This window comes from Tauraco erythrolophus, chromosome 19, assembly GCF_009769465.1.
Source record: "Tauraco erythrolophus isolate bTauEry1 chromosome 19, bTauEry1.pri, whole genome shotgun sequence".
In the NCBI taxonomy this organism is placed as follows: Eukaryota; Metazoa; Chordata; class Aves; order Musophagiformes; family Musophagidae; genus Tauraco; species Tauraco erythrolophus.
The window spans coordinates 11131702-11147260 of record NC_141483.1 but is presented as its reverse complement, the minus strand read 5'-3'; positions in this window follow the sequence as shown (position 1 = coordinate 11147260).

Genomic DNA, 15559 nt, shown 5'->3' with positions numbered 1-15559 from the left:
CCTGCTCTGAATAACTTTAGATTTTTATTCTCTTTCTTCCTTTAAAACTTCCAAGATTTGATTTTTGAATATAGATGTCGGCCAAAAAATTCAGATACTGAATATCACTTGAGTAGAAGTCCCACTGGTGCCAGTGGTGTCTGCAGCTTCTCTGACACATTTCCCCATGAAACTTGCCTTGGACTTCCAGTTTCGGTGACGGTTCTTACGATGTTCAGTCACTTTTTGAAGCTCGTTATGCCTCTCTATCCCCATACTCCATTCTTAGTTTGATCTTGTCCACAACATCTCTTGGAGTGTTTCAAAGGGCCGCGTTGTAGGCAGGATCATTCAGCCAGTGCCTGTAGATAATGGAACCTGAAGGCTGGGACCTGAGCACCCATACCTTTGTCTAGCTCCTTCCTTCTGCTCTCGCCAGACTCTGTTCAATTGCCCTTGTCACTGTGTCGGTCTCGTCCGTACACCTCTGCCCTGGACACTGCCTGTAATTACTTTCACACAGGGTCGTAACTCTGCATCTCTGCTGCGTTCAGAAAGCTTGCAGCAGTGTAAATAAAACCTGTCTACTTTTTCTAGGGCCCTGTTCCCTTCATGCTTAACCCAGCTGAGCTCAAAGGGCGTGTGTGCACTGCGTGCATCTGCAGTGCGTGTGCAAGATCTGTTAGGTCCAGGAGAAAACCATGCATTGTGTACGAGATGAGGTGATAATTTCAAGTGAGCCAGGGGCCCATGTACCAAAAAAAAAAAAAAAAAAAAAAAACCCCAAACAAAACCCAAACCAGATTGTTTTTAGAAATATTTTAAAATTCCATAATTTCCCCAGGAATGATTCAAAAATATTGCTCTGACCGTATTGTTGTATATGAAGTATTATTAGAATATGGTTTCAGTCACTCTTGCAAGCAGAAGTTAGAGTCCTAAATCGCCCATCACTTCCATGTTTTACCTGGAAATATGAGAAACTTGTCTTTCAAACTTGAGGATTGTTACAACTACAGAGCTGCCTTGTGCCATTAATGCGGTGTTTTGGTAAACCTGCAGAGTTTTCCCTAAATCTTGCATATGACTTTTATGGATGTATACTGTTCTTTATTTAACTGGGCAATGATTTTTATCATCATATACAATAAATACCAAAGTTTGCTGTCATCTTCACTGCTCAGACTATCAAAGGGAAGCCTGAACCTGAACATATAGCAGCATAGTGGGGTTCTCTCTTTTCCCACCCCACCCCCCAACTCATAAAAGTGAAAAGGTTGGCAAAACTTGATAGTAGAGCACTGTAGGTGTAGAGGGAGGGCTACTTTTGGAGAACGATCCTGTTGCATTTAGCAATCAAGACAGAAAGGGAAGAGTCAAATACTTAGTCCCTCAAATCCTCAAAGTAAATGCTGCTGAAAGCTTTGTTCCACAGTTTGTTGCCACGACTGTATGTATGTGTGTACACACAAATATTATACTGGAGTTGGTTTCATTTGATGTTATAAATAGTTGCGAAGTGAAAATGGAAAATATTGGCAGTTAAAGGAGAAACAACTTTATGGATAAAATAGATGGTGTGTTGTTGGTCATGTAGGTATTAGCTTAATTATCATGCAAGTGCTTTCTGAAAAGAATCGTAGAGCAATCTGGTATCATAAAGTAGATTAATTTCTGTACTGGAAGTTCCACACTGTCTTTCTTAAATCACTTGTGGTGCATTAGGTAATAGAAGTAAAGCGATGGTTTGTCTAAAGGTATAATTCTCCTTGATGAAGCCTCCTCAGTAAGTACCTTCTTGAATCCGGTTTGGCTTGCATTTAAAATCTCCGTGAATGAAAAATGCCTGCCTTGAACCAAAACTTGGAATAAAACAAAAGATGTTTGGGAAAGTGGTGGGTTTTTTTTTGTAAAACTGGAGATTTTGAAACTCTTAACGTGTATCAAGCAGCTGGAATGACAGAGTAAGCTTCTAGAGAGATTCTGTACATCAGGTGAACGCTTTATGGTTGATTCCAATTGTATTGCTCTGTGTGTCATTATTATTGTGTTATCTTTAGGGATCTCTCATGCTTCAGGCAGTGGATGCACTTGCGGAGTCCTTGGGCAGCTCTGGCTGGCGCTGTTCTAGCCGAGCGTGACTGCTGTACCTCCTTGGAAAGGGTGCTGGTGGATGGTTGGAGGTGTGCACGAGAGGAAAGCTTTTCCCAGAGAGATTGTTGCAGAAGTAGGAAAGCTCGAGGGGAGGCAGGCAGCTCCCCTGCTGCTTCTAATAATGAAACAAAGCACAGAGGAGTCGAAAGGGGTTTTGATCATGTTTTCCTCCTCTGCAGGACTGAAGGGTCTTTAACAAGTTGGCAGATGTTAGTGGGAGCCACCTTCCTGTGGCTTCAGGAATAATCTGGACCTCTCTGTGAAGTCTTAATCGCAGGACTGACCTTCTCAGAGAAAAACAGATGCTGTGGAGGGCAGGCAGGGGTATGGGTCTGCCAGCTCTGACCCTGCTTCAGTCCGGTGCCATCCTTTATACCAAAGAGCGTCTGTACAATGCTCAGCCAGTCAAAGGTGCAAAAGCCTTATAATTAGGTGGGCAGAACACATCCTCTGGTAAGGGGCTGCCACTTTGCCTGGCGTGAGCTGCTATGCTCTCAGCTGGAGATGGAGCAGCTGAACTGTGGAGGTGACAAGGGAGAGCATTAAACGCTGAGTATGGGGCCGGGTCTGTGCCTGCCGCTGCCCTCTGAACACAGCCTGTGCCCAGCCATGTGGGATCACTCGTGCAGATAGGACAGAGCTCCGTGGAGCAGCTTTGGCTTCATCCCACCGAAGTCAGGAGAGTTTTGGTTTGGCTGATGTGACCCTCTACCAATTCCCACCTGCCACTCCTCAGCCTTGTTCACGCTTGGCTCTCTCTGGCAGCTGTGAGAGCTCTGCCCAGCCAAGGGGCAGCAGATGTGATACCTGAGGCCAGGCTTTGCCTTTACTGTGCACTTCTGTATCTCCAGAGTTGTAGCCTTATGTCATGCTCAGCCTCGTCTCATCTTCCATTTCTGCTAGCCAGAAACACTTGTATTAAGTGCTTTAAAACACTTAAAAAGTTCATTAAGTAGCATAAAATCTGATTGTTTGCCCTCTTTAAAATAAAAGGAAACTGAGGCTAAGGTACAAAATTGCTTTCCTCAGCAGCAGATGGTCCAGGCCTGCTCCAGGATAAGGGTGTGTGCTGGTCCCTGTGCCGTCTCCATATGCCTTGAGGTGTGCTGCCTCTCGCTGCGAAAACGTGTTCGGGTTCCTATGACTGACCTGGAGCAAAATGACTTCACAGAACGAGCAGACGGTACCTACTGAAAGTATTTTCACTGTGAAGTACTCCCAGGTTCGGATGCTGAGCCGCTCCATCTAATCAGAAGACCTCTCCCTTCTCCTCCCCACCTGAGAGCATCTTCAGAAAGATGACTGCCACAATAATTCTGCTTTCTGTCACAGAGGCTTCACGGCGCCATAAAAATGACACCTTCTGTTGTATGTGTGTGCTTCTCTGACACAGATATTTACTCAGCCCCGCAGGGCCAGCCTCGTTTCCCAGCTTTGAAGCATCCTCTTCTGTCTCCTTCATACATCATCACCAGCAATGCACAGATATTAATAAAATTCAGAGGGAGAGAATGATTATTGTTGGTTATGTCAAGTAAATTTAAATGGTTTTGCCTCTCTGGTAAATCACACCCGGCAGTCTTATTTCGTAAGTTATGCTGACTCCCTGGGACTGGAAGGTTGTGACTAACAGCTGTTGTTTTTACAGAGTGACTTGCCTTGGCTGGAGGAAAACAAAGGCAGATAAACGTGATGTGATTTGCAGAGTCGCTTAGTGTAGGCTTGTCAAATGGGACCGTCTAAATCCCAGTGATAAACATGGGCCCTTTGCTGGTTTGTGACCAACAGGAGCTTTTTGTTCTGTCAAGTTCAGCTCCTGCTTTGGAGAAAGCAGCTGCTTCTCAACCGAAAACATCTTGTACTCCCCCCGTGAGCGGCATCAGATACATGTATTGAAGTAAATTCCAAGGCTTTGATTTTGGAGGTGGCTCTGCCTTGTAGGAGATAAAAAGCAGATTGCAAGTCGCTTGCAGAAGGGTGCCTGGTACGGAGGGAAGCAAAGCCGTGTTTGGTCCTTGCCTAGTGCCCTGGGGAGGAGCAGAGGAGAGCCAAGCTGCTGCTCCATGCTCTCCCAGACTGCAGGCAGGCCCGGCCTCCCTGGCTGGGGCAGCTCCGCAGTGTTCCCAGTCCGGTGGGATGTTTGCATTTTAATTCAAGTCTAGGCTGTGTCTTTAAAAAAAGTACCTAGCTGGCATCTAGGACCACCGACTGTAAGATAACCTTATTCATTCAAATACACTGCCTGGCCCTGACTCATACCGAATTCCAACGAGGTTATTTTTGTCGTATTCAACAAAAGAAAATGCAAATTACAACAAAACCAGGAACATGAGCTTCCAGGCACTTCTGTTTAATCATTTCACCTGCTGTCTGGGCGTTAAACAAAGCATCGCTTTCTCCCAGCAGACTCCTGCCCTTCCCCATTCCCCCTTGCAGCCTTTCTCATCTGCACCAACCCTCGCTTTGCCCACCCGATTTTTATTTTGGTTTATTCCCTCTCCTGGCATGATGCACAACAGTCTTCGCTGAGATCTGATGCTGACAAGCTCAGAGTATCTCTTGGCATCTGTGGAACTCGAGGGAGCTCTCGTGGCCAGCTGCCCGCTCGCTGTCTGGGGATGCTGCTGGCATCGGGGAGCGTGGGCATGGGTGTTCATCTCGCTGCCAGCGCTTCAGGCTCCCGTGAGGTCTGAAGCACCTGGTGATCCGTGCTCCTTGCTCAAGGCTTCTCTCTTTCGCGCTTATTTGCCTCAAACAGCTCTAACAGCACCTTTTGCTCTGCCTCCATCGTTTCATTAGGTACTAACAAGCCATCCAGGCACTTGAGTTGGAGACTTTGACACTCAAATTATTTCAATGGTAAACTTGTTCCTGCACAAGAGACTTGTTGCCATCAAAGCTTCTTGTAAACAGTCTTGGTAATTACAGCTCTCTAGAGCTGACTGAATTTTCTGCTTGACATGCTGATGGCCTTAAAAATTAGGAAAGAAAACAACTGCTAGAGAGCTAAAAAAACTGCTTTCTAAAGCTCCAGTGTGTCCTACAGCTTGTTGGTAGGACACTGGAGCTTTAATTCAGTTTTGTTTTTCACTCATTGACCAAACTGAACGGTTAGGTGGCTGGCCAAGGGGATTTTATCTGTGTTGAATCAAAAACTACTTCATTTTCCCCCCATCCATCCCACTAAAACAAGTCCACTGTAGGTTCGTTGCTTGGTTAGCCTTTTCCTATGTGAAATAAACTATTAAACTTTCCCTTCTTTAAACTAAGGCCATTCCTAAGCACATGTATCATTGTGATATAGATTTTTATTCCCCAGGCCCTAGTTCAAATGGCTTTAGACTTTTATTTTAACTGTATCTGTTGAATGGTGGCTTTTCAGAAGAGAGGTCTCAAACTACCTGTACAGAGGTTGCTTTGCAGAGTGTGACCAGGCACATTTCTAGCTTGAGCAAGACCCTTCTGTTTTTTTCCCAAGTGAAGCTGGACTTAACCCTTTTGCTTAAAAGGAAAAAAAAAAAAATCATCCCCCTCCTTCTCCCAAATCTGCGCTTAAAATGACATTGGATTGTTTGGTCTCAGCAAGTTGGAGCATCTTGAGCTTTGTCAGATTTAATATAGGGTTAACTTGATTCGCAGGGAGGAAATCTCACAGCATAGAGCACAGTGGGTGTAGATGCAGCAATGACTGTGCACCTCTCCTCAAGCATTCGGACTCCAGCGTGTGACACCGCTAACCTTGGGGAGGGATCACATTAAGGCATGTTGCTTTCATACCAAGTACTGTTTTGACAAAAGCGTCCCCCAAAGGCAGACAATAGCTGTGCTAAAATATTCAGGCTCATAAAATGGAAGAGGAGGTAAAGAACTCATAAATCTTGTGGCTGGGGTGACGGGGAAAGGCACGCAGCTCAGGACTGCTCCTGATTAACAGCTCAAACCCAAAGTACCTACTTAAAATGTTACAGTGGCTCCTCTTTTATTTCGGCACCAGTGCTGAGCAGCAGCAATGCAGTCAGCCAAGTGGAAGACTCAACTGAGCTTTCATTTCTGAACCGTTCCCCAAGAGGAGGGGAAACTCTCGGCAAGGTGACAGCAGAGTGGGAGCTCGGAGTGCTGCTGCACATCTCCGTGATTAATAGTGCACTGCAATTTCAAGAGCTGTCAAGCAAGCACCTCGTGCCTCCACTAAAAATCGGTGTTTAAATAGGGCTTCTTGATGTCAGTGTTCCTGAGCTTATTTGGTATTCAAGGATGCAAAGAGGAACATAAATAATTTGATATTCATACTGACAACTCTAGGCACTGCCATAGCCCCAATTTCAACAATGTAATGGACAGTATGTTATCTCATAATGTGTTTTGAGATCAGAGCTGATTTAAAGGTTATTCATCCTGGGAGAAATTATGCTGTAATTGAATTTATCTTGCATTTATCTATTCAAGGAAACACAACTACAGTTTAAGAGAGAAAAATACATCAAGGAGCTAAATTTTTGTTATCGGTTTGTATAAAAGATACAAATTATTCCAACAACCTTCCTCCACAGAGCTGTATTATTTGCTGCATAATCGAAGTTGTCGCGGCTTAACCCCAATCAGCAACTAAGCCCCACACAGCCGCTCACTCACCCCTTCCTTAGTGGGATGACGGAGAGAATCGGAACGGTAAAAGTGAGAAAACTCTTGGGTTGAGATAAAGACAGTTTAATAGGTAAAGCAAAAGAAAGAATTCCATCACTCCTTCCCATCGGCAGGCAGGTGTCCAGCCATCTCCAGGAAAGCAGGGCTCCATCATGCGTAACAGTTACTTGAGAAGACAAATGCCATCACTCTGAACGTTCCCCTCTTCCTTCTTCTTCCCCCAGCTTTATATGCTGAGCATGATGTCATATGGTATGGAATATCCCTTGGGTCAGTCGGGATCAGGTGTCCCGGCTGTATCCCCTCCCAACTCCTGTGCACCCCCAGCCCCCTTGCTGGTGGGGTGGGGTGAGAGCAGCAAAGACCTTGACTCTGTGTGAGCACCGCTCAGTGATAACAGAAACATCCCTGTGTTACCAACAGTTTTCAGCATAAATCCAACACAGCCCATACCTGCTATAGTATGCTGCTATAGTAGATGCAGATGGTACACTAGCAGCCAAAACCAGCACAGCAGTCCAGACTGGAAAACAGTTTAACACCTTTAACTCAAAGGATGGCTGAAGATGATAGTGGGGTGAAGCAGCACAGAGCATGGAAATAAGCAGGTTTTTGTAAAATGAATTAGAAAATAGCTGTCTAGAGTTTAAGTGAGAAAGAAACGTTTAGCTGTGAAACATGGAAACAGCTATAGCATCTCCAGCTTGTGAAACGGGAGCTAATGTGCTTGGTGAGGGAAATGGGTAGATGGTAACTCTGTCCCTGTTAGTTGGCCAGGACTGGAAGAAGCCCTTAATCAGGTTAACAGATGGAGAAAGAGCTTGTGAGAAGCCATTGACTTCCGAGAGTTGTGTCCCAGGGCCGCTCGTAACCAGCCTGTGCTCCCTCCAGGGCATGCACGGTCTCCCAAGCGTGGTGGCCTGGAAACGGAGCAAGAAGTGATGTTTGAGTATGTCATCTGCTCTTGGCAAGTGCAGCAGCATGTGGCAGCAGTGGAGCAAAGCTCTCCCTCTCGGGCATCTCTGAGTACTTGACTGAAGTCGATGCAGAGTGTAGCGGAGTGAGAGGGGTGAAGTGACAGGACCAGGGACACTTGGCAGACTCGGGGCAAAGCTGAAGCTGGAAGGCAGGAACAGGCAGCACGTGCAGTGCCAGCCTCCACATGGCTTTGGTAGCTTTGAGTCGGATTTGCACAGAGGTGCCCATGGCATGCTGCTTTCCAGAAGCTCCCCGAGCCCTCTTTGTGCTTTCTCACAGTGGCCAGACGTGGGTTTGGCCACAGGGCTTTTGCTCGTGAGCTCTGGCAAGTGGCTCAGGGCAAACAGAAGGATGCCCTTCTGGGTACAGCACTGTCCTGGCAGTTTCTAGAGGGCTGTTTCAGCGCTTCTAGCTTTGAGGCTTCACACATGGGACTTTGAGAGCATATACAGACAATGCTGAAAAACACTGTGGAAGAATTAGATGTCGTTCCCATGACCAGATTGTCTCAACAAGCCATTTTTAAAGGGAAGATTGCCCTTAGCTGATCAAAACACTCCTGAATGTGGGTCTCTGTATCTTGGTTTCCTTGCCCAAATACTGCAATTTCGATAAAGGGAGAAGAATTCATTTACCTCTGAGATAACAAATTTTATGCTAAATTTCAGCCAGATGGTACAGAAAACAGCTGAGATATTATAGCCCCCAAACCAGGTTTTAAATAGAAATGATAAGTTGCTATAAAGCTGCCACTAGCACTGTTCTAACAATGGAAGAGTTATTTCCCTCATTCACTTTCCTGTTCCTTATTATTTATCTTCCTGTTCTTCATTATCCATGTCATTTCACTACTCCTACTGCTCATTACATCAGAGGGAAGGACTCTAGCCTTAGAGAGCCTCAGGAGCAAGGGAATTTCATGCTTTGCTTTAAAGTCTTCTTCAAAACTCATATTTTACTTAACAAAAATATTCTGAAAGCTGCAGCAGCCTGGGACGTTGTGCATCAGATTTGTTCTAGTACCAGGGAAATAGTTGTTTGGATGGTCGTGGTGGCACTAGCCCTGCTTGCTTCATCAGAAGTTACTTGTTTCTGGAAACCTGCAGCTTTTTGGGTTTGCTCTGGCCTCTGAAATTCTCCCTGCCTGGGAGACTGGGTGAATTGCTGGACATAGAGCGGGCATCTGGTTTTGGTGCTCCCTCTTCTCCTCTCCTCTCATGCTCCCTCTAATCCAGACTCTTTCCAGGCCTGCAGATGAGCATAGTCTGTATGACACCCTGCTCTTCTAGGATCTCTTCTGTCCTGGCCTCATTCTGCCAGGGAAGCAGCAACTCACATTTAGCTCTTCTTGGGTGTCCCCTGCCCCAGTGCAGGCTGCCCAACCCCTCTGAGATGCCAAACTATAGTGCTGTGGGGTTCCTCACTTGCTTCCCTCCTTTCCTTCACCCCACTGAGGATTATTTGTAGGCCAGCCCACGCTTCACGTCTTCAGGTCTCGCTCTAAAACTGACTGTGGGGACAATAATGCCCTTCTCAAAATGTTGTTTTCTAGAAGCAGCACTCCAGCGAAATATTTATTTTTCTCAGAGAGCTTCCACAGCCTGGAGTGATTGCACAAGCACTGAATGTTATTTTAGTGGCACTTGAGCACAGTCAATGTTTGGACAGTACCAAGAAGAATCCAGCAGCTGGAGTGATGCTCGCACGCGGAGCGGGCAGAGTGAGCCCACTGTTTGTCCTCTGCCGTCAGGGGTGCTCCCTGGGGAGGCTTTTGCCTTTGTTAGGACAGTCACTATGAAAATGAAGCATCCTAAAAAATCCCAGCTCTGGGAGGCTTTCAGCTCCTCGGAGATAATAAAAAGGCAAATATATGGCGGAGCAGCCAGCGGTTCCCTGAGTCACCTGCTCCTCCTTCAGCGCGCGGGGCTGAGCCCCGAGAGGCGTATTCCGAGTTAAGGCGTCCCCAGGCAGAGGTTTGGGATGAGTGGGGGGAGGAGGAAGGGCAGAGGTCTGGGAGAGCCGACTTGAATTGCCCACCTTCCTCCAAGCTTTCTAGGTGATCTGGGCGAATTATTTGCCCCCTTGGTTTCTTCGCACGGGATGTCGATCCGGTGTGTGCTGTCTGATGTGCCTGTCTGCGTGACAAGTGACCGATTAGGTTACGTGCTTGTACAAGGCCAAGCACAACGGGACCCTTTGTTCCCAGTCTTAGGCTTGAAGCTGGTGGTGAGGTAGAGCTGAGTCTTGCCATACTCCCCGAGCAAGCCCTGTTACCTGCTTGGAAGCGGTGGTACTCTGCCAATACGTGGTTTTCCTTGCCAGCTTAGGTTATCCCATGCTCATGTCCTCACTTCTGCTCTTGAGCTTGGACCCTCTTAGTGTGGAGAAAGCAGCGATAGGCAGGATGAGATGCAGAGATCTGACCTCGTGTTAGCAGCATAGGCTGATCCTTTTGAATGTTTAAATTAATTTCTTCCTAAAAGAGAGCGGTTTAGGTCTCTGCTTCAGAAGGTCTGTCTCTGTTCCCTGGGGGACAATTGACAGAGACTATGCCCATCCAGGTTTCTTGGAGGGAGCAAAACAGAATCCTGTGACCCCCAAATTTACACAAGCATCCCTGATCAGGCTGCTCGTCTGTGTTTTACTTGTGATACGATCTGTGATTGCAGTGTCACAGCTGTGAATGGTGCAAGTGGAGTATGCACAGGTGAAGCCCAGGCTTTGTTTTAACTTGGGGAAAACATTCATGTATCTCTTTACTTGTATGCATTGGATCAGTTAAAAATTCCAGGATATTGGGAGTTAATGAACTGGCTGAACTGTGCTTGTGTCACTGGTGGAGCTCAATAGTCCCCCAAACTTTATTTTTACGCAAACAACCTTTCCAATATTATTCAATAAAATAGCTTTCCAATTTAATGCATCATTGCCTCTAGATGACCGTAAACTCTGAAAGCACACCCGAAGCCCAGATGACTTTTAATATTTTAACACATGCATTTTCATGTCTGATCTCCATGAGGTTTTGCCTTGTCTGCGTCCCTTCAGGTGACAGCAGCACTCAGCTTCGCTTCATGGCTCTCACACCTTCACACGAAGCGTGGCGCAGCATAGCTGACAAGCAAGGAATAGAGAAGCAAATGCATTGACTGATACAGAGCAGAGCTGGAAAATCAGTTTGATGGAAAACAAAGGAGAATGCCTCTCGGTATAATAAAATTTGGTGGTGGCTAAGCAGTTATCACCTGAGCTGCCCTGGGGGAAAATGAAGTTTGATTTCCCAGCTGGAAAATTTCACTCTGATGTTAGTGAAGGGTTTAGATGGAAACAACTGGGGGGAGGGAGAACATATTCCCTTCAAATGCTTCCTAATACACAGATAGTGGACTGATAGCAGTGACACTTACTCAGGTTTTTTTCTTGAATTTCATGAGGTCTGGAAAGACTCCTCCTGGGAGCAGAAGCTGCCTTTGCTTGTTGAATGGCGCAGCTGTGCGGAAAGTGGTGTGTTGGCTCTGGGAATGGAATAGCAAATGGAGTATGTAGGATAGTGTAACCAGTGCAAGTCTGTGATTTTAAGTATGACTGTTAAGAGAAAGCTGTATCCCCTCCTTATGACTTCAAGAAGACAAGGAAAGAAGTATCGAACTACTCGGGATCAGTTCAGGAGGCCCCTGAAGACGCTGCACTTCTCGTGGCAGTTGATCCATTCTGACCACCTGTAGTGGGGTGCTGCTCCCCCGAGTGTTTAAATGAGAGGGGTTCAGAGCATGCAGGCTTGAAGTCCGAAGAAGATCCTGCCATAAACGAGCAGATATCCTATAGATGTTTTTTTCTAGAAAGCCTGAGGCATCCAAAACACAGACACTTCCCAGCAAAAGCCAGCAGACACCACCAACGCTGCCACCAGGAGAGGGTGAGCTCACCTAACAGGGGTACGAAAAAAGCTTTAATTGCTAGAAGAATTTCACGTGTGGCTATGCTAATTATTTGTTTGTCTCTTATTTTACCACACTTGGAAAAGAAACACAATAATTACCTATGCCTGTGATTACAGTTTACATGAAGTCTTGAATCTGACAAGATGTTGATTCTATTCTAATTCTTAGTTTAATCCCTTAAAACAAAGTCTCTGAAGGTGCATTAACACATTAATGAATTGAAGAGAGCCTCAAAATGCCCATTGGATAAATTAGAATCATTACATCAATATACAAATGAGGGGAGCTGAGGCACCAATAATTGCCAAGGACTTATTGTTTGACCTTGAAAAAGTAATGTCAGGTATCGAATTGACGTCTTGCCCATCCCTCCCTCTCCTTGAGGTGCAGTGGTGGCCTCCAGACAATGGTACAGTGTGAGGCCCCTCTGCCAGGCTCTGCACAGCTTGTGTTTTCATGCCTTGACAGATAAACCTCTCGATGGGTTGTGGAGTGACTCCCACAATTCACGCTAATAACACGAAATCACTCCTTTCTGTAGTTACAGCGCTATTTCCATGGTGACAGCAAGAGTAACAGTAGAAGGGAGCAAAAAGTTGGGCTGAACAAAGGCCTTGTGATAGAAAGTAAAGAAATGGCTGTTGCTGAAACTGGCTGTACAGCTGCACCTTGGGCTGTGGCTGCTGTGCCACCCTGCCAGGGCACCGAGACAGAGGCGGTGAGAAAACAGTTACTGTCTGAATTACAGTCGAGGAGAGTGGCGAATGGCTCAGTCGCTCATTGTGGAGAAGTTGCCAGACGTGTGTGAGTAGATGGAGGTCATTCTGCAGTGGGAACTGGGGGGAGAGGGGGAACATTCAGCTTACGCTGAGCACAAGCTTTTATGCAATTGTACAACGCCGGTACGGGGAGATGAGGCCACTCGCTGTCACTCAAACGTGTAGGATTCTGCTAAGCTGGAAACAAAAGACAAAAGGCAAATACAGCAGTAGGTTGGGTCAGTCTCAAATGCAATCTCAGGCTTGAAACTCCTTCATCAGCAATATCATTGTCTGTTAGGGATCTCCTCAAAACAAGTCAGGAACGTGCTAAGCACTGAACAAGCAGAAATCCTGAACTGAAGTGTCTTTTATTTCTCTCTAGACATGCACTTGGCTTGCAGAAAGATAAGTGGGTGCTGGGGAAGAGGGAAGCGATGCCACTTAACACAGAAGACAGCTGAACTGTTTGCCAGTTTTGTTTTTGTAGGCGTCGCAGCAATAAAGGGTGAACTGGCGGAGAGGCTGATTTCTGAGAAAGGCTATAAATATGAGTTATCTTTTAATTGTGAGCAGCTGTGATGGACCCAAAAAAGAGGGGATGGATGGGGGAAAGGGCAATAGTTCTCTTCTGTCCAGAAATGCTTCATCCCTCAGTGCCACTTAGAACGGCTGGAAGTGATGCCTGAGGTAAGGCTGCAGGCAGCCTGGGCTGGTCTTCCCACGTAGCAATAAGAGCTCTGAAGCAGCAGCAGTCTGCTGGGTCACAACATCAAGTTCAAATTCAGCAGATCGAAGTCGGTGGCAGTCAGTTAAACCTCTCTCACATGCTGGTGAAGGCACACAGGGTGCCAGCTGCGTGCAGAGCCACCGGCAGCACCCCGGACCATGCTGGGAGGCTGAGCCTGGACTAATGGCATCGCTGACACCAGAATCGGAGTTCAAAGGCAGATTCACCCAATGACAGTGTTGGCCTGAGTAGGTGTTGCTTTATCTCCGCTCATACATGAACAGAATTCAGTTGATTTTATTCAAGAAAAAGCATAGTGGAATGCACAGGCATTGAACCTGCCGTCTCTGAATCTGCATCTCATGCCAACAACGATGGCTTAATTGCAACGGTCAGCCTCTCGGTGGATAGTCACTTCACTATGCTTACTATAAACGAATCCATTTGAAATCCTGGCAACTAGGGGCAAACATCTCCATAAAACATCTACAGCTGGGCAAATGCCTCAGCCAGTCTTTTCCTTCTCTCTGTAAATTGCGCTGGAGCACAGCTCCACCTGCACTCACATTGCTTTTGTGTTCTCTTCCCACAGATGCTCTAGGTTTTTTGTTGGGTTTTGGGTTGGTTTTTTGTGGTTTTTTTTTTTTGCTGGCACATACAGGGCTCTTAAGTGGGCGTAAGGAAATGTTAATACGAAGTGAAGTGTTTTTCTTTCATGCCTATCCCTGAGCTCCAGCCTCCATCAGAACTGGATGAAAAAATGACTAAAAATTCCTTCTCCCCATGTGCTTCCCCACAGCAGATAAGAAGCATTACCAAAACTGCTCGCTCTCTCTCCACCCTCCCCCCTCCCCCCACCAATACCTTGAAGAAACTCAAGTTCTGGCTACAGCAGACAACTGCAGGGTCTGCAAGCTGAACTCCTGTGACTGAGACAGTGCCTCTGATCTGTATGGTCCAGCATTTGACATCTGGGTGGATTTCAGCAGTAATAACCTTTTTTTTTTTTTTTTTTTTGCCATTGGCAGACCTTTAGCTTTTCAGGTACGTGAGCAGTCAGGCAGTCTCAGTATCCCATCTGCATAAAACCCTTTTAAGCAAAGAATCTGTCATCTACTGCATAAACCTGAACTGTATAAAATAAGACTCAAAACAATACAATGTGCCTCTCGTTTGTGATATCTAGTAGCATCCTACTCCTACTAGAGATGGAAAAGACTAAGAGCAGGTCTGACTCTCTTTTAATCTAGACTTGCTTTAAACATCCAGGCATGTGGACCCCTTGGGAGCCCGCATCATTCTGGCAGAGGCGTGGGCAAGCCCTGGCTCAGTGCTCTGCCTCACGGAATACTGTTACCCAGATGTTGTTCTGTGGCCAGATGTTTTCTCCTGCTAGACTTGCACTGTGTTTAGCACACGAGAAAGTTCCTTTCTCCTTAGCTGATCTCTGTGCAAGCGGAGGTGAATAAACTCTAAGCAAAATTAGAAGGTGTGGCTGTCGCACGCAGCGCTGCTGCTCTGCATGGAGGGTTGCTAACGCCGCGTCTGACCAAGGCACCGACGCTGTTTGCAGTGGCTGGGGGCTGCATCCCCTTCTCCAACACTGCTGTTCACTCCTCTTCCTTTGCAAGGCACGACGTCCCTTGAAGCAATTTCCATGTGCCCTTTCACAGAATGGGGAGGAGGGAGGACTCCCAAGCTGGATGGATGTACACAGGATGGCTAATAGGGACCTTTAATACCACCTGTCCTTGACTGCTTGTATCTGCAGAGAGTCTGCATCTCTAAATTTTATTTCACAGGCATGCTTTAAATTGCTACCTGTATAGGAAAAGCAGACAATAGAGTTCTCTGCCTGCCAGGGACACAAGTTAGGTCAGGGAAGGGAGAATAATAAAATATTGTTTAATATATTGCGATCGACACAGCAGATGTTTAACTTTCTTTCAATAAAAATGACACCATACCATTTTATTAACTTCAGGGATACAGTAGTATCTTCTTCAGAAGGGAGAAGAAAATACATCTATTGTACCAAAAATTAAAGAGGAAATTGAAGAAGGATGTTATCATGGCATATTTTCCCCCTACATAGTCTGTAGGACTGAGTGTTGCAGTAGCACAACTTTAATTAGAGGCAGCTCTTGTCAAGTCTTGCTCGTATGTGCAAAACTAAACAAAATTAATTTGAACCCTGAATTAGCCATCTTTTTCCAAGAAATATGAAAGTCAGGCTGCTGGATTCAGTATATATTAACTGCTGAGCAATAATGTAAAGATTCTTAGAACTTTTCTGGTGTAGACATAGGCAGGCACGCTACATGTATGGACACACATAGGTAGGACCACATATACTGGTGACAGCTAAGAGTACC